The 19,966-nt window shown below is 44.5% G+C and overlaps 1 protein-coding gene across 1 annotated transcript in view; it reads left to right on the top strand.

Annotated features, from left to right (window-relative positions):
* Positions 1-19,966, top strand: part of C7H1orf53 (chromosome 7 C1orf53 homolog) — a 48,253-nt gene that overhangs the window by 8,392 nt on the left and 19,895 nt on the right. The window lies entirely within an intron of this gene.

Below are 19,966 nucleotides of genomic sequence, written 5' to 3'. Positions count from 1 at the left end.
TGAATAAATACTGCACTATAATATTTCTTTCCTTGGCTCATGTGTGTCTGGTTCTGTGGCACGAGGGAGAGCTAAAGGTGTACCCCACACTTTCTTGGTGTCCTTGAACCAGGGCTGTCTTTAATATTGATTGGACCCTGGGCAAAAAAAATCTTGGGGCCCCCCCCATGCAATTTCACTCTCCATGTGCTCTGAGACATACAATAAATATCAGCTAGACTTAAAATCAGTTTACTGTATCAGATCAGGCAGTGAATGCAATTGGTTGCCAGAGATTACAGCATATCATTACCACTTACTGACTGGTTGCTAGAAGTTACAGCACCCATACGGCCCACCGATTAGTTGCTAGAGGTTACAGCACATGATGATTGGTTGCTAGAGATAACTGTACAGTAATACTGCTCGCTGATTGGTTGCTAGAGGTTACAGCACATTATCTCCTCACTGCAGAGGGGCATGATATACATATTAATGCAGCCTTTATTTACATATCAATGGCGCCTGCCACCGCTATTTACATACGAATGCTCCCGTTATTTGCATATGAATGACGATTATTTACATGTAAACACAGGGTCTGTACACAAAAATAGCACAGAGCTGGGCAGCATTAGTAGCAGCACTTTACACTGAGATATGAGGACACAGCACAGGACTAAAACTAAAAGGGACAAGGGAATTTAAACTGAGATAGTTGGCAAGTATGAGGCAGCTGCTTTGGGCCCCACAACAATGACAGGGCCCAGGGCAGCTTCCCCTTTTGCCCTGCCTTAAAAACGGCCCTGCCTTGAACAGTTGGCAGAGCTGGAGAAGAGGAGAATTGCGTATAGGAAATGCATTTTGATTTTGACCTTCTTGTAATGTAGAGGTCATGTCAGTCTGGTGAGTGAGCACTTGCACTAGGGCAGTGATGGCAAACCTTGGCACCCCAGATGTTTTGGAACTACATTTCCCAAGATGCTCATGCACTCTGCAGTGTAGTTAAGCATCATGGGAAACATAGTTCCAAAACATCTGGGGTGCCAAGGTTCACCATCATTAGACTAGGGGATCACGGACGGTTGCATGATTTGAAAGAAGATTTAGCCACATATGGGTACCTCCTTTCTGGAATTATTTGTTTGGAGTACATTGACTTTATAAATTTGATTTGCACCTTATTTGTTTGTGTAAAGTGACACGTTTTGTGTATGTTAATTTAATAAATGTAGATGTAGATTTACAAAAACTGGTGCACTTAGAATCTAGTGCAGTTGTGCATGATAGCCAATCAGCTTATACCACAACTTGTTCAATAAGATTTGAAAAGAAAACCTGGAAGTGAATTGGTTTCTATGCAGAGTTGCACCAGATTTTCCACTCTCCAGTTTTAGTAAACAAACCCCTTTCTGTGATTGGCCAGCTTTAGAGGGATTTTTCACTTCCTGGCCTTCTAACTGTGCATTAATAGACAGGAAAGAAGGAAGATCTATCTGACAGTTACATTAAAGGGGAGGTTCACCCTAAAAACGACTTTCTCTTATTACACTGGCCCCCCACATTACAATACGATTATGCCTATTAGTTTTTTTTTGATGCTGTACATACCTTCGTACAGCTAATTCACCCGTGGCTTCCGGGTTGCGAGTCCCGCGGGAGTGGGCGTTCCTAACATGCTGGTGATTGACGTTTTGACAAAAAACGAGCTCCCCCCGTCGCGTAAGCTGCGTCACGATTGGCGAAAGGAGCCGAACGGCGAGTCGGCGCTATACTGCGCCTGCGCATAGCCGTTCGGCTCCTTTCGCCAATCGTGACGCGGCTTACGCAACGGGGGGGAGCTCGTTTTTTGTCAAAACGTCAATCACCAGCATGTTAGGAACGCCCACTCCCGCGGGACTCGCAACCCGGAAGCCACGGGTGAATTAGCTGTACGAAGGTATGTACAGCATAAAAAAAAAACTAATAGGCATAATCGTATTGTAATGTGGGGGGCCAGTGTAATAAGAGAAAGTCGTTTTTAGGGTGAACCTCCCCTTTAATTAAAATGCTTTTCTTTGGAGTAGGGGAATGTTCAAACCCTTGCCAGATTTTTACTTTTGTTTGTGTCTCCTGATGTAGATTTTTTCCTGAGTTCCTGTCCGGTGAAACTGTTATCAACAGAACAGGAAGTCAGGGGGAAATGTCTCTAACAGAGTCCCAATTAGCATTAGAAACCAGACAGGGCTGCTAATCCTTCTCCACATTAAAACTGGAAAACAGTTTTTTGGCTTGAAATACTCTTTAAGGAGGAACTGCAGTCTGCTCATATAATTTGTAATAAAAACATATTTGCCATTCTGAGGTTTCCCTCCAACCACTTTGCATATTATTTTATATATACTGCGATTCTGTACTTACCATATATGCTGCAGAAATGTACCTCCACTCAGTCTGGCTGCATCCATTTTAACTGTGGGCAGCTGAAGCTGCTGCCTGTGGAATTACAAAGACACATAGAGGCATACAGTACCTCCAGCTCTGCAGCCCTGCAGCTTTTATTGGCCCTCTTATGACTTACCCCCTCCCTTCCTGGTAAACTCTCACGAGAGGGGGAGAGAGAGCTGTGCATGATGTCATAAGCCTAGGCTTTTTACCCGACAAGAAACAGGAAGTGGACTGTATAAGGTATTTACTGGCAGAAAAAAACGTCTTACTATCCAAAGTTAAAACAACAAGGATAGAAGATTTCATAGATGGAAAGTTATAAGATTGACTGAAGTTCCGCTTTAAGGTGAGAAGAAGACCAGGTTAATTGTTAGGACCTATGCACACTTGTCCATTTCCTGCAGTAAAACATGAAATGTACTGCATGAAATACATTTTAAATAGAGACCCTATTTTCCCTATGTGGCTTGTTCACATATATGGCCTCTAGTTCAGTGTATTTTTAATGTGAAGCTATTAGAGCCCATATACACCTACATGGCTGTATTATCACACAAGTTCTAAGGCCTGCAGATAGATGTTCATAGGACCTTAGGGTCACATGAAATGTTAAGCTTGGTACACACAATCCAAAAATGTAATGAAAAATACCACTTTTGAAGTGATCGTACTATAATCTGATCGTTAGTACACAGCTTTCGAGAGCCAATCATGACAGGTGTTCCAATTCCTCTCCACTCTATCTAAAAAAGGAAAAAATATGTTTTTCCTTTAGTTATACTTTAGCATAGGTGTGGGTGTGGTGCACAGGCTATTGCATTAGGGTGTGTACCACAAAGATCAGACACACATGCATGTGTGTAAATATATATATATATATATATATATATATATATATATATATATATATAGAGAGAGAGAGAGAGAGAGAGAGAGAGAGAGAGAGAGAGAGTAGTAGAGCACTGGATTATTCCAGTAGGACAGAGATTGGTGTCAGGAGTTTATTTTTATAATTTTTTATTATTCTTTAGAAATTACAAATTTTTTTGGAGCCCCATTGAGGGGCTTTGGTGAAATATCAAACCAAACCAATCCAAACAGACCCCTGATGTCTCACTTTAGAGACAGAGAAATGGGACTGGGGACAGAGATTCCCCAGTCCTTTTCTCTGCAGCCAAACAGCAGGGGGAATCTGCGCATCACAGGGTGATTAGGGTGTGCCCAGGCACACCTTGCACACCCTGTGCGCATGCCTATGCTTTAAAGGGGTTGTAAATGTTTGTTTTTTATTGACTAAATAGGTTCCTTTAAGCTAGTGCATTGTTGGTTCATTTACCTTTTCCTTTGATTTCCCTTCTAAATGTTTTTTTCTTTGTCTGAGTTTCTCCTCAGTAAGCTTGCCCCCATCATCCGAGCCGGGGTTAGTCAGCCAGAAAAGCTTACTGAGGAGGTACAGGAAGTGAGAAATTCAACCAAAGAAAACAATTTTTATTTTATTTTAACTACTTGCAACCCCTTTAATGCACTGCAGTAATCTTTAAGAAAGTTTGTTTTCTGGATTCCCAGAAAAATGTCCTTTATAATTCATGCAATGATATGGAAAATGAAGTGCTGCTTGTGTAACCAAACTGTGTGCAACATGCAGGTCACATGAGCCACAGTTTGCTTAAAGATCCGTCATTTATTTTTTCACACCACAGACGAAAAAATTCATAGGGAAATAGAGACTGGCAATAAAAATCCTGTGCGTTTGATATACCCAAAGAGACATTTATTCTTGACCCTCAAAGTTTAATGTGAGTGAACAGCTATAAAATCAACAGCTGCTGATTTATAGAGTAATATGGCAATGTTTTAGAGCTGTGGTCAAGCTAGCCTTGTTATGTCTTACTTCCTTCACTACTGAATTGCCTAAACTTTTCTATGCATGTTAGCATAAGAGTACCCAGGTAAAAGATAGCTGTCCTCTGAAGAAACTCATATTGCTAAGTCCCTTTCTATCTAATTCTAGCCTTTTAATCCCAATCAGTCCATCACAGTTTAAAGTCTGTGATTCTAGACTAAAGAGACGGAGGAATCTGAAGCATTTTCCCTTTTCCTTGTGGGTTTTGTCTCAGCAAGTTTTACTTCCCACATAACACATACCAGCTTCTTCCTCCTTGAAATGTAGCATCAGTTCTATGAGGGACACGGCTGAATTTTAATTTATTTTTTGCCTTTGGAAACATTATGTAAATGTTCAGTTTTTCCATAGGCACAACAAACAAAAAATATATAGGCCCAGATTCACGTCAATCGGCGCATCTTTGTGCCAGCGTAGCGCATCTCATATGCGCTACGCCGACCTAACTCTGAGAGGCAAGAGCAGTATTCACAAAGCACTCGCTCCCAAACTTGCGCCAGCGTAAAGTAAACTGGCCGGCGTAAGCCCGCCTAATTCAAAGTAGGTTGAAGGAGGGCTTGATACATGTAAATGAACCGTGACCCCATGCAAATGAATGGCAGAATGAACGGCGCATGCGCGCGCATGCTTAGAATCACGTTGCATATACTCCCTAAGATACGATGGCTCAATGCCTACGACGTGAACGTAACCTACGCCCAGCCCCATTCACGTACGACTTACGTAAACGATGTAAAATCCGATGGCTGTTCCGTCGTCCATACCCTAACATGACTTACCCCTGCTTTAGGTGGAATAACTTTACGCCGGACGTACGCCTTACGCAAACGGCGTAGATTACAGCGACGGGCGCAAGTACGTTCGTGAATCGGCGTATCTAGGTCATTTACATATTCGATGCGTAAATCAATGAAAGCGCCCCTTGCGGCCAGCGTAAATATGCTCCCAAGATACAACGGCGTAGGAGACTTACGTCGGTCGTATGAAGCCAAAATTCAGGCGTATCTTGTTTGCTGAATAAGGCGCATAGATACGACGGCGCATCCGTGGACTTACGCGGCGTATCAGAAGATACGTTGGCGTAAGTCCTTTCTGAATCCAGGCCATACTGTGTACATGTATGTGGGTATATATATAAGTATATTTTGAATGCAGCTAATGTACACTGGGTTTGATATCAGCACTGACCAGATTTTACTGTCCATTGAAAAAGCTGAAGGTATCCCTGTGTTCTTGTGTGGTGCTGTATTTGCAGGAAGACCCCTGACTTAGCTGTGCTGCAAGCCAGGGGTGGCTGCAACACAAGACTGAAAATATTACAAATCCTTTGGCAGATAAGACAAATTCTATACATGCAGGTCAACTGTGTATTTAGCAGTTTGTTAAATGCATGTAACCATAGGAGCTAGATAAATGGTTCAACTTGCTTTAACCTGTTATTTAGCATAATTATATAAAAGGTTTGCAATTTAATAGTACACATTGGCTAATACATTATGCTATACACTGTAATTATGTCTGTATGTAATGACATCCATATAGAGGCCAATAATGTAGCAGATTTACTTATATTAGATGCCAATATACTCTATACATTTTGAATAGAGTAGGGAAAGGTTCGATTCCATATCTGTTTATGTTACTCAAGGGTGAGTAGAGATGCAGCGCTGGACACAAAACTTCAGCCAGTAGAAAATGTTGTCATTAGAACTTGATGGTTTGGGTTTGGCAGTTCTCCACAAAATGAGGAACTCACCCAACTAAAGAACTCAACGTGTAATCCTCCCACCTTGAGATGGACAGGGCCGGCGTAACCATTAGGCTGGACTGACAGCTGCCTAGGGTGGCAGGATAGGAGGGGCAGTAAAATCCTTGCTTACAAAGTGAACCCACACCGCTCGCTGCTATTACACATCCGCAGCACTCTGCCTCCCATTTGTGTCCACCCAACTCCGCCCACACTCTCCAGCCACCTGCATGCAATGCACTTGCACTGTACTGTGAGAGGAGTTTTGTGGGCAGATGGAAGGCACGTTTCAAACAATAGTTGTTCACTGCCACAGGCCTGAGGGAGACCAGCCTGATTGAGACTTCCACCCCCAGAATAACCCCCCTTTCTGTTTCCACACCTTTGTTCTCTGCACCTTCTCCCCTGCTCCCCTTCCTCCTTCTCACCCTCTCTCCCCTCTACCTCATTCTCTCTCCCTCTCCCCCTAGGCTAGGGCCTAGCCTGTTCGTATACCACCCTGGCCTGTTCGTATGCCACCCTGGCCTGTCCGTATGCCACCCTGGCATGTCTGTATGCCACCCTGGCCTGTCTGTATGCCACCCTGGCCTGTCCGTGTACTACCATTGCTTGTTCGTATACCACCCTAGCTTGTCCATATACTACCCTAGTCTGTCTGTATACTACCCTGGCACGTCCATATATTACCCTAGCCTGTTCATATACCACTCTGGCCTGTCCATATACGTCCCATTAAGACGAATCAGTCTGTCAGCATCTGTGTTACTACCCTAGCTTGTCTATATACCACCCTAGCTTGTTCATATACTATCCTTTTCTGTTTATATACTATCCTTGCCTGTCATTTTACTACCCAAGCCTGTCTATATACCACCCAGGCCTGTCTGTATACTACCCTGGCCTGTCTGTATACTACCCTGGCCTGTCTATATACTACCCTAGCCTGTCTATACACCTGTGGACCAAGGCTGGTGTAAGAAAGCAAGCTAGTGCCGCCACTTTTTGTCTTCAGGCCGGGTCCAGAGGCGCAGGGCACGGCGGACCACGGCTTAAGAAATAGTGGAGAAGCACCAAAAAGTTAGAGCAGAGCCAATGGGAGGGGCTGGAAAAATAAGATTTTGCCTAGGGTGTCAAAAATCCTTGCACCAGCCCTGGAGCTTAAAGCGTAGTTACACCCAAAAATGGAACTTCCGCTGTCCGGATTAAAAGGAGTGAACATTCTAATAAACATTCATTAGCAAATGAGTACAGTATGAAAGTCCAACATAATATGGAGGGTAAAGGCAAAACTAGTCTGATAGCCTTTAATTTTCCTTTTAGGATTTGATTTGGGTTAAGTCCACAACGATGAAGTGATGGCTCCTCAAATGGATGGATATGAAATAATTCATAAGCAAGGCATCCAAAGTAGAAATCAATCTTCTCTAGAGTGTTAAGAATGAATACCCTTACCGAGACTGGTGGACCCGTATGTCAGCAACAGCGAATTATATGAGCGTGGATAGCCAGATCCATGAATGACCCAGACCCAAACAGTGGAAAGGACCCAGGATCTCCAGTAGGAACGCCAAAGAACCTTTTGGCACTTCAAACGAACTGGAAGAGCAGATGACTGGATTGGATCACCACACTAACTTTAATCCCAACACGGTATGTGGAAAAAAGAAGGGGGGCTCCAATAGTGTAAGTCAAAAACAGGTGGGTTTATTTAAAACCAACATACATAGAATAAAAGTGATCACGTAAATAAAGCAATGTGGGGAGCAATGAACCTTGGCCGATGCATTTCGTCCTCGGAGACATCATGTATACTCTGTAGAAAAAAATATCTGTGTACTTGTCTCCCTTGAGGTATGGTCATGTGGTCCTGTAGCTCCGACTCTTTTGTATAAGGGAGCTCTCAGCAAAAGCTGTAAATTCCTGGACATGTGGTGTCACCAAGCTCTCTTCTCTCCCATACGGAAGCTGCTCACTGACCCAGGGAAGCTGGAGCTTCAGTGGATTCAAAATGTACAAAGATCTTTTTTATGCAGGACTGGAAGGAGGAGAATTAGGTTTGCCACCTGGAAGGTTCGGATTTGGAATCATCTATGGGGGTTTCAAACTGGACTATGGCCTCCCAGCGAGGTTGCTAGCTGCAGTTGTCTAAGCTGAGAGTGTCTGTTTCACTTGATCTGCTCCTCTTCCACCCGCTTCTACCCCTCTGTGTCTGCTTACATCAAATCCCCAGAAAAGGAAAGTGGGGTCTGGAAATTTGAAGTCCAACAGCCTCAAATACATCTGGATGAGAGGTCCTGACTGCCAAGCGGTGAGTGAACTCCCCATCCATCCCTGTCTGTGACTGAAATCTCCCCCCCTTCTCTCTCCTGCCTCTGAGTGAGTACACTAGGGTAAATCAGGGTTCTGAGAGCACCCCTTACATCAGAGTTCCCCTTTACACCAGAAGCCACAGTGTTCCCCCTTATCAGAGTCCTCTCCGTGCATCAGAGTTCCCCCTTTTAAATCAGGGTTCCCAAAGCATCCTTTGTGTCAGAGTCCCCAGAGTTCTCACGTACATCAGAGTCTGCAGAGTCCCCCCTTACATTGTAAGATAACTCTGCAAGTGGATTCAGGTGTAAAAGGGGGACTCTGTGGACTCTGATGCAAAAGGGGACTCTTGTGATTAACATCATATAATTAGAAATGTTATTTGTTATGTGCGCAGCTAAAATGTTCGGGTTTGACTTTTCTAAGTCTAACATTTCTAAGAATAGTTAGCCTTGTCTTCCATTTTAACTATCTCCCCAACTCTATCCAAAACTAAAAGAAAAAAAGTTTGAGTTTTAGCTTTACATACAACCCAACCTGCTTAGGACTATTCATGCTGCCAGCAGGTCTTTGGGTTATAATAGGCTGTACGTTGATATTAATTACCAGCATTTCTGCCAAACGGTGCATCCCAAAACAAGCACTATTGACACTGGCCAGTGGCTATTTTCGTTGCTTATTTACTGCTGAATTTTGTGTTTTGCCTGAAGTTCTCCTTTAAAACTTGTAATTGTGCCTATGGAATCCCTTCAGATTTTAAAGTTTCACCTAACAGTGATGGCAATGATAGTCAACAGGATTCCTGAGGATGGGAAATACGTTTAGCCTCTTTGGGAATTTTACTGGCAATAATAAATGTGTTTATTGCCTGTGTTACAGTGACTGTGGGTTAGAAATCTGCCATTACCTCCCAAGAACAGGAAAAGACCTAAAAAACAGAACTTAAATATTCAGTTTGGTTATATTTATCAATGATGACAAACTTTACATACGGAATAATAAAGAATATTGAATGTAAGTTTTAATCAGAAGAATGAGAAAAAGTTTTTGTGAATCAGTACTGCTTGGACCTTAAAGAAGGGGACATAACCTGAAAGCTTGTCCATGAAAAATTATATGTTAGTGCAAATAAAAAAAAGTATTACGGACAGTACTCCGTTTTCTCTGTCACAATTGCACTAATACTTGCTATGTTGCCTAGATCAGCCAATCAGCTTTTTGTTTCTAGGGAAAATGTGAAAGTGTAAGAGAGTAGTAATTTGGTTCCATGATGCAACACACAGGGTTCTCTTAGTCCCCTTCAATCAGAAGACCCATTTCCAACTGTTCAGAAATTTAGAAAAATAAATAAGATTATGTGCTGATGAAGGTGTGTAACGTTTGTGATAAAAAAATATTGAGTCAGCAAGCTGCTGTGGGAATTATCATCAAATGTAAAAAAAGTCTGATGAGCACAGTAACCAGTAGGTTTCTCCTTTTAAACTTCTAAAGCAAATTTGAACATTTAATACAATTTTGCTTATTAGCTAGGGATAGTGGAGACATTTCTTTTTTTTGGATACAGTAAAACCTCGGATTACAAGCATAATCCGTTCCAGGAGAATGCTCGTAATCCAAAGTACTTGCATATCAAAGCGAGTTTCCCCATTGAATTCAATGGAAACAAAAATAATTACCGTATTTTTCGCCGTATAAGACGCTCCGGCATATAAGACGCACCCAATTTTAAAGGAGGAAAATCTAGAAAAAAAAGATTCTGAACCAAATACTGTAGTAAAATATTTGCCCCCCACTGGTCATCACCCTCACACCACCCCAACATTAGCCAGTAACATTAGCCCAGTAACATTAGCAAGTAACATTAGCCCAGTAACATTAGCCCAGTAACATTAGCCCAGTAACATTAGCCCAGTAACATTTGCCCAGTAACATTGCCCAGTAACAGCCAGTAACATTACATTGCCCTGCCCCACATTTGCCCAGTAACATTTGCCCAGTAACATTGCCCAGTAACAGCCAGTAACATTACATTGCCCTGCCCCCTAATAGCCAGTCCAACACACCTCACTGTTCCTCCGATGCGCGCTCTGTTAGGATCCGCACGCAGAGGGGTGATGACGTCAGTGCGCACCGCCGCCAGGTGTACCAAGATAGAGGACGGGCTCCGGAGCTAGGCCAAAGCCGCGGTCTTTCCTAAGGCCGCGGCGGCGTTCTGTTCCCGTTCGGATCGCGGATCGCCGATCGGACAGGTAAACTTGTCTATTCGCCGTATAGGACGCACCAACTTTCCCCCCCCCCCCCAATTCTGGGGAAGAAAAAGTGCGTCTTATACGGCAAAAAATACGGTAGTTCCGCATTGACTTCAATGGCATGCAATAACGCATGTGGCCAGAGGTGGGGGGGCATGGAGAGCCTCGGAAACACACTGAAAGGCTCGATGGCAGCTCGGCTGACCTTGGCAAACCTTGGAAAGGCTCGGGAACAGAGTTTTTCTGAGTCTTTCCAAGCATTTACAAACGGCGTTGATCCTGCTCGTTTTGTGAGAGAACACTCGCAAACCGAGTTAGGATTTTTTTAAACACAGTGCTCGTATTGCACAATGCTTGTTAACTGTGTTACTCGCAATCCGAGGTTCCACTGTATTTTCAATCATGAGGAAACAAATGACTGTTCCAGATCTCAAAAACTGACCACTATATATTTAAAAGTTGATTGACTGGGTTTCTTTTTATAGATGATCACCTGGTAGTGAATTGTTAAGTAGAATTCTTATATATTTGTAGCACCCTCTAGTTGAGTAGGTGCTAGAGGTTAGATTTTTCTATAGAGTAGGAAAATTTAGCCAGGCCTAGCTGGTGGCTAGGCCTGTTTTTCATTCTGAGCAGGGAGTGGCTCAGGGCTGGGCGGAGTACTCACAGGTAGCATCACTGTCACTTCCCTCTTCTTTCTAGAAGGTGCTAGAAAAAGAGGAGAGGGGAGGTGGAGCTGTCTGGGGTATTCTGTTGGTATTCCCCAACTTGGATTGGCAGGGAGCAGGCCTCCTTAAATACCCAGGGTCAGCCCAGGTGGGGAGGAGTTATCGGGTGGAAGAGCTGGAGTGAGAGAGTGTGGAGGCTGTCGAGGCCCACAGGGAGCTCTCCGGTCTGTGGGGGGTGACCTTGGGCCTGGGCTCGGGTGCAGCCAGGAAAAGAGATCCTGGTCCTGGAGTAGAAACACAAGAGAGAGCAGGGCGAGGACAGCGGGAGAAAGCACTACTAAAAGAGAGGACAACTGGTCACAGCCAGGTAGGCTGGTGAGTGAAGCACAGTTGGGAGGACTGGGGAGGCATGCCTGAGAGAACTGGAGATTGCAGTTTGAAATGGGTGCAGAACCAGAAGAGAGGACTGTGGGAAGGGCAGTGAAAAGAGGTTGCTGCAGTCAGGCTGGCTGACAGGGCCTGAAGAGGGTTTACTGGGATCAGTAGCCAAGTTGAGGACAGTTGGCACCAAAACTATTTCTACACCACAGGGGCCCGGGGCCCCTGCCCACAAAAGGTAGTTCACAGAGGCCTGGCTGAGTTAGTGTCAGGCTAAACTATATGGTGCTAACTGGTCTGGGAATCTGCAGCAAGAGGAGTGCTGGAGGAGTAATGTCTGCAGCAAGTGAAGTGCTGGAGGAGTGAAGGCAAAAAGGTCTTAAAGCGGAGGTCTGCCCATCCCTGCAAAAATGAAAAGCCAGCAGCTACACATACTGCAGCTGCTGACTTTTAGTAATAGGACACTTACCTGCCCTGGAGACCAGCGACATCGGCATCGAAGGTGATGTTTGCATCAGCTTTCGGGTGCTGCCGCCGCCATTGCGGGTGAGGGAACCTGGCAGTGTAGCCTTACGGCTTCACGCCGGCAACCCTACAGTGCATGCTGCTCCGCTCCTCTCTCCAACTGGCCAGGCGGCGGGGGAAGGAGGAGGGAGCCGAGGTGCTGGCGTAATTTGCTGCAGCCGGACTCCCGGAAGTGGGAACAGTCTTTGACAGGTATACACCCCCCCACCCCGAAAGATGCCAAATGTGGCACCGGAGGGTGGAGGAGACAAATGAGTGGAAGTTCCACCCAAAAGACTGGAGTGTATATAGTAGTCCCAAGCAAGTTACACTTTCAAAATGCTGTTGCTGCATTTTTCGATGTGTGGGGGTGCCATTAAGAAAGAATGGCAGTCCTGTGCATTTTTAAAGAGCAGTGTGGAGAATGTAAAGGTGCACATAACAACCAGTCATTCCCTTTTGCCCTTCTTTACGGAATAACTCAGAATAGGTACAAAGTAATGGCAATGACTGCCGTATAATATATGCAGTGCATTAAGATTTGGGGACAAAATAGTCAGCTTAATAAATACTGGGTTGGACACCTCGGCTCAGTGAGCAATTACCCAACGGTAAGCAATATACATTGTTTACAAAAATATATCATCACCAAAATGACATTTTAGTTGCAGCATTATTTGTATCCTTTTTTTTTTTAAACCTGCTTACCTGATGGATATGGTATACCTGTATATAGAATGAAACAGGGAACTCTGAATGGGGAACTTTCATTTCATCAAGTAACTGTCCATGAACTTCCTCTCCATGCTATAGCTATTTACATGTACTGTGGAAGAGGGTTGTTCTCATTTATCTGTATTTGGTATGCAGTACATTAGTATTAGTATTACAATAAGTTTAGCAACCGCATCTGCTTTTGAAGCTTACTGTAACTGAATTTAAAATCTCCTATCCGATTCATGAAAAAGTCAGACATATGCAGCATGGGGCAACATTTCCATCTTGTCTTGCCTAGTTTTATGGCCGGACCAGGCAAATGCAAACAGCAGGAAATGGTCTGCAGAAGGCTGCAAACTGGTTAGATAGCTGGAGCATCTTTTTTTTCTGCAACTGAGGTCTGGAAATCAACTTATAACTTTAATTAGAAGGATGGTGGGTGGGATTGGGGGTTTTATATAAAGTTTCAGTTAAACTTTTTAACCTTTCATAGTAACCGATGAAAATGAAACTCTGTATCTCCTTTACGTTACACCGCCGCAAGTTTTACGGGCAAGTGAAGTTGGAAAAATTACGTTTTTTCTAAATGCTGAAAAACATTGTTTTTTTTTCATGCCGAAAAATGACCGTGTGTACGCGACATAAGAGCTAACTTATAACTCGCTATTGAAAGTGCACCTTCACTTAAAAGTTAAAGCACCGTAAATCTGCCTCACCACCCCCCTTCTCTAATTTATATATATATATACACACACAGTGGGGATCGAAAGTTTGGGCACCCCAGGTAAAGATTTGTAGTAATGTGCATTATGAAGCCAAGGAAAGATGGAAAAATCTCCAAAAGGCATCAAATTACAGATTAGACATTCTTATAATATGTCAAAAAAAGTTAGGGGCAGATCCACAAAGATCTGCCCCGGCGCATCGTATCTGTGATACGCTACGCTGCCGTACCTTACCTGGCTTTGGTTCGAATCCATAAAGATTTCGCGCCATAAGTTACAACGGCGTAGTGTATCTCAAGCGGCGTAACGGCGCGGAATTCAAATTGGGCGGGTAGGGGGCGTGTTTCATTTAAATGAAGCGCATCCCCGCGCCGATTGAACTGCGCATGCGCCGTCCCTAAATTTCCCGCCGTGCATTGCGCAAAATGACGTTGCAAGGACGTCATTGGTTTTGACCTGGACGTAAATTACGTCCATCCCAATTCATGAACGGCTTACTCAAAAAAAAAAAAAAAAATTGAAATTATAGGCGGGAACGACGGCCATACTTAACATTGAGTACGCCACGAAATAGCAGCTTTAACTATACGCCGAAAAAAGCCGACTAGAGACGACGTAAAGGAATACGCCGCTTGTACATTCGTGGATCGTTGGAAATAGATAATTTGCATACTCGACGCGGAAAACGAAGGGAACGCCACCAAGCGGACGCAGAAGAATTGCATCTTAGATCCGAAGGCATACACCTGTCAGATCTAACCCAGATGCCGTCGTATCTTGTTTTGAGGATTCAAAACAACGATACGACGCGTGAAATTTGAAAGTACGCCGGTGTATCAGTAGATACGCCGGCGTACTCTCTCTGTGGATCTGCCCCTTAGATTTTATTTCCATCATTTACACTTTCAAAATTACAGAAAACAAAAAAATGGCGTCTGCAAAAGTTTGGGCACCCTGCAGAGTTAACATCTTGTACTGCCCCCTTTGGCAAGTATCACAGCTTGTAAACGCTTTTTGTAGCCAGCCAAGAGTCTTTCAATTCTTGTTTGAGGTATCTTTGCCCATTCTTCCTTACAAAAGTCTTCCAGTTCTTTGATATTTCTGGGCTGTCTCTCACACACTGCTCTTTTAAGGTCTATCCATAGATTACCAATTATGTTGAGGTCAGGAGATTGTGAAGGCCATGACAAAACCTTCAGTTTACGCCTCTTGATGTAATCCCCCATGGATTTTGAGATGTGTTTAGGATCATTATCCATTCGTAGAAGCCATCCTTTCTTTAACTTCAGCTATTTCACAGATGGCATCAAGTTACCATCCAAAATTTGCTGAAATTTTATTGAATCCATTTTTCCTTCTACTCGTGAAATGTTCCCTGTGCCACTGGCTGCAATACAACCCCAAAGCATGATTGATCCACCCCCATGCCTAAAGCGAAGGTTCACCCAAAAAACAAGTATCTAACATTACATTCAGGATACCTCAAACATGTACAGTATGCCAGTGTTTTTTTTTTTTGGGGGGTGTACATACGGTATTATCTGTATTTTCCTCCTGGCTTCCGGGTACTCGCTCCCGCGGGACTGGGCGTTCCTGTGCAGTGCTGCAATGTCATCTTGGACTTCGCCCATATGATTGACGTGCCTGAGAAAAACTCCCACCGGCGGATAAGGCGCGTCACAACTTTCCGAAACTAGCCGAACCGCGAGTCAGCTCTATACGGCACCTGCGCAGTCAGCTCTACATGGCTCCTAGTCGATGCGCAGGCGCCGTATAGAGCTTTTATGCTAATTTTACTTCATTGCTTCCGAAGGTATTATAACAAATGTAATCCTAATTAAAGCAGAGTTTCACCCAAAATGGAACTTCTGCTTTTCGGAACCCTCCCCCCCTCCGGTGTCACATTTGGCACCTTTCAGGGGGAGGGTCACTCCACTCCTCACCCCGCTGCCTTCTGGGGAACACACTGGTCCCAAGAGACAGCGGGGACCACTGAGAAAGCGCCGCGCTACTCGCGCATGCGCAGTAGGGAATCGGGCAGTGAAGCCACAAGTCTTCACTCCCTGATTCCCTCACCGAGGATGGCGGCGGGGGCAGCAGAGAGATGAGTGGTTGCTCGTCTTGCGCTGCCGACATCTCGGACACGCTGGACAGGTAAGTGTCCATTTATTAAAAGTCAGCAGCTGCAGTATATTTCTTTTTTTTCGTGGGACTTCTGCTTTCAATATGTCTTTTCAGTTGCTTTGCATTACATATAAGTCACAAATATTAATGAACATTAAAGGGGTTGTAAAGATTTGTTTTTTATTTTCTAAATAGGCTCCTTTAAAGTAGTGCATTGTTGGTTCCCTAACCTTTTTCTTCGATTTCTCTTCTAAAAAAAAATTTTCTTTGTTTTCTTTGTCTGAATTTCTCACTTCCTGTTCCTCCTCTGTAAGCTGTTCTGGCTGACTAACCACCAGGGGGTGATGGGGGCAAGCTTACAGGAAGTGAGAAATTCAAAAAAACATTTAGAAGGGAAATTGAAGGAAAATGTAAGTGAAACAACAATGCACTAGCTTAAAGGAACCTATTTAGAAAATAAAAAACAAACCTTTACAACCCCTTTAAAGTAATTGTAACTTAAAAAAAAAACATGTTATACTTACCTGCTCTGTGTAGTGGTTTTATAAAGAGGTGCCCCAAATCTCCTCTTCTGGGGTCCCCTGTTGGTGCTCTCCACTCCTCCTCCTCTCCCCCAGCCAAATAGTATACTGCTTGCTATGGGGGCAGGCGTGCAGCTTGACCCTGAGCCTGAGCGTCTATTCACACACAAAGCATGGCTTGGCCTGGCTTGGCCCCTTCCCCTGTTCTTTACTCACAGGATTTAAATGACAGCAGAAGGAGCCAATTGCTCCTAGCCAAGCCTGTGAGCAAGAGGAGAGGAGAGAAGCACTGCCGCAGACAGGACAGCGCTGGATTGACAATGGACACAGTTAATTGTTTGCCCACTTCAATACTGAGCACTTTCATCCCATCCCTGCCCAGGACAATTTTCAACTTTCAGTGCTGTCACACTTTTAATGACAATTGGGTGGTCATGCAACATTGTATCCAAATGCAATTTTTGACTTTTTTTTTTTTTTTAGACAAATAGAGTTTTCTTTTGCTGTTATCTAATCACCACTGGGTTTTATATGTTTTGCTAAACAAACAAAAAAATTTAGACAATTAAAAAAAAAAAAAAAAATTCTTAGTTTCTGTTAAAGAATTTTGCAAATAAGTAATTTTTTGGCTGCACTAATTGGGCTACACTGATGGGCAATGATAGACACTGATAAGCTGCCCGATGGGCACTGATGAGAAGGCACTTATAGGCAGCACTGAAGACTATTAATAATTAATACCTTTATAATACTCCAGTGGGTTGTAGGTCCAATGGGCCATAAGTCCCAACTTTGCTCTCCTTAGGGGCTGTGGCTGAAGAAACGTCTAGAGTTGGATGTCTGGTCCCCCACTAGGTGATCTTTGGTTTCATCTGCCAACCCTTACATGACAATAGGACACAGTTGTGATGTAGTGAAATCACAGTGAACAGCAAGGGACCAGACATCTGAGGCCTCGTACACACGACCGGATCTATCCGCTGGAATTGATCCGCGGATCAGTTCCAGCGGATAAATCCGGTCGTCTGTACGGCCTAGCGGATATTTATCCGCGGAGATTTCTCGGCCGGATAGATTTCAAGCGGATATAAATTTCTTAGCATGCTAAGAAATCTATCCGCTTGAATCGGGTCCAGCGGATTGATCCGGTGGTCTGTACAGACTCACCGGATCAATCCGTCCGCTCCTCTCCCTCGCATGCGTCGTAATGATTCGACGCATGCGTGGAAGTACTTACCTTCCAGCGTCGCGCACGTCGCCGTGTCATCATCGCGGCGACGGCGCGACACGTCACCGCGGAAGAATTCCGCGCGGATTTTGATCCGATGGTGAGTACAAGCCATCGGATCCAAATCCGGAGGAAGAATCTCCGCTGGAAACGGTCCGGCGGACCGTTTCCAGCGGAGATCCCCTCGTTTGTACGGGGCCTGACGCTCCCAGAAGTGCATTGGATGCTGAAGATCCTTCAGCTGCTGTAACTCCTGAAGAGAGTGCTTGACACCCATAAAGTATTAGTTATTTTGTTGTGAGGTGGTCCTTTACGGTTGTCATCAGTGAGGTAACCTCTTACATTGGTGGTCAGTGTGGTGACCCTTTACATTGTTAGTCAGTGTAGAAGTCTTTTACATTGGTGGTCACTGAGGTGGCCCTTTACATTGGTGGTCAGTGGAAAAGGGCCCCCTTTCACTGGTGGTCTTTGGTGAGTCAGTGGGAGACGGGCCTCATTACACTGGTAGCCAGTGGGAAGAATGTTTCACACATCATGGGCAGTAGGGACAATTCCTGCCTTACAAAAAGCTAAAATCATTGGGATCAGTGGTTACTTATCCGAGAGTCAAAAATTGCTTATTGTTTAAAGTGATTGTATAAGTAAAATGTTTTATTTATTTAAAAATAACAAATGTTATACTTACCTGCTTAAAGTAATGGTTTTGCACAGAACAGCCCTGATCCTTATCTTCTGGAGCCCCCTGCCAGCAGTTTTGGTTCTTCTCCCCAATTAAGTGTCTCCATACAGTAGCAGGCTCAATCCCGAGCTGTGCAGCTGTCCAAACACACACAGCATGGCTCGACCCATTCTCCCGCTCACTCCCCACAGACTGTGATTGACAGTAGAAGGAGCCAATGGCTCAAACTGCTACCTCCATGGCCAGTGAGGAGAGAGAGAAAGTGGAGAACCGATGTTCTTGGGCACAGCGATGGATTGAGATTGGGCTCAGGTAAGTATTTAGCAGCTAAACACCCTAGTGCAGAGAATACATTAAGGTAAAAAAAAACACCTACCCTTACAACCACTTTGAGACCGCCTAGTGTACAGTGCCTTGAAAATGTATTCATACCCCTTGAAATTTTCCAAATTAAAAACAATGCTGAAACAGATATTTTTAATTAAAATAATATTTACTGTACCATGAAACTGGATGGGCTTCCGGTCTGCCTCCCTCGGGTTTTTTGACGGGTTTCTCTGAGTTTCCTGTCCCGCGTAGTGTCTTCTGGGAGCTTGTGTCATAGCTCCCTTGATATCGTATTCTACCCTGTTAGACAAAATTTTGCGCGATTTCGAGGAAGAGGAAGTGACGCGGGATGTAAACAAAGGCAGGAGGGCGGGCTTTACAAAAATCTCCATTACAGGACAGATATGCTTGCGCCGCCGGTCACCTTTGCCAGTGCGCATGCGCGAGATCCACCGCATCCACCGCAAATAGGAAGTGCCTGCTTGTGGGCCCAAAACGCCCAAAGCTAAGATGGCAACGGGAGGAAACAAAGAATATAAGTATTTATTCGGGACAGAATCACAGCGGAGCGGCCGTGGGACACCAGAACAGTGAGTTTAGCAATGCAGCGCTAGTAACAATTTAAATACCCCTTAAACAAAAATTTGATTTGGCGTGGGAGATCCGCTTGAAAGTGATTGTATAGGTTTGTTTTTCTTAAATAACAAACATGTCATACTTATCTCCACTGTGCAGTTAGTTTTGCAGAGTGGCCTCGATCCTCCTGTTCTGAGGTCCCTCGGCTGCTGGCTCAGCTCCTCCCCACTAAGGCTAACCCCCCTCAGGAAAGCTCTTTACCGAGGGGGTTAGCTTGCGGGCGCGCTCTCGTTTCATACACTTGGTGTCTATTGATGGCACAGTGGTGACAATGGCATGGCACAGTGGCTGCGTTTGGCATGGCACAGTGGCGACAATTGATGGCATGGCACAGTGGCGACAATTGATGTGCACAGTGGCGACAATTGATGGCACAGTGGCTGCATTTGATGGCATGGCACAGTAGCGACAATTGATGGGCACAGTGGCTGCGTTTGGCATGGCACAGTGGCTGCGTTTGATGGCATGGCACAGTGGCAACACCTTTATGGCACAGTGGCGACAATTTTATGGCACAGTGGCCATAAATTAATTAATTAAGTGGCTGGGTTTGATGGGCACAGCGGCTGCGTTTGTTGGGCACAGTGGATGGGCACAGTGGCGACAATTGATGGCATGGCACAGTGGCGACAATTGATGTGCACAGTGGTCACAATTGATGGCACAGTGGCTGTGTTTGATGGCATGGCACAGTGGCGACAATTGATGGGCACAGTGGCTGCATTTGATGGCATGGCACAGTGGCGACAATTTTATGGCACAGTGGCTGCGTTTGATGGGCACAGTGGCGGCAATTGATGGGCACAGTGAGGCTGCAATTTACTTTTTTTTTCGTTTGTTTGTGCCC

Source organism: Rana temporaria, chromosome 7 (genome assembly GCF_905171775.1).
Source record: "Rana temporaria chromosome 7, aRanTem1.1, whole genome shotgun sequence".
Lineage (NCBI taxonomy): Eukaryota > Metazoa > Chordata > Amphibia > Anura > Ranidae > Rana > Rana temporaria.
This window is presented reverse-complemented; position numbering and strand designations above follow the sequence as displayed.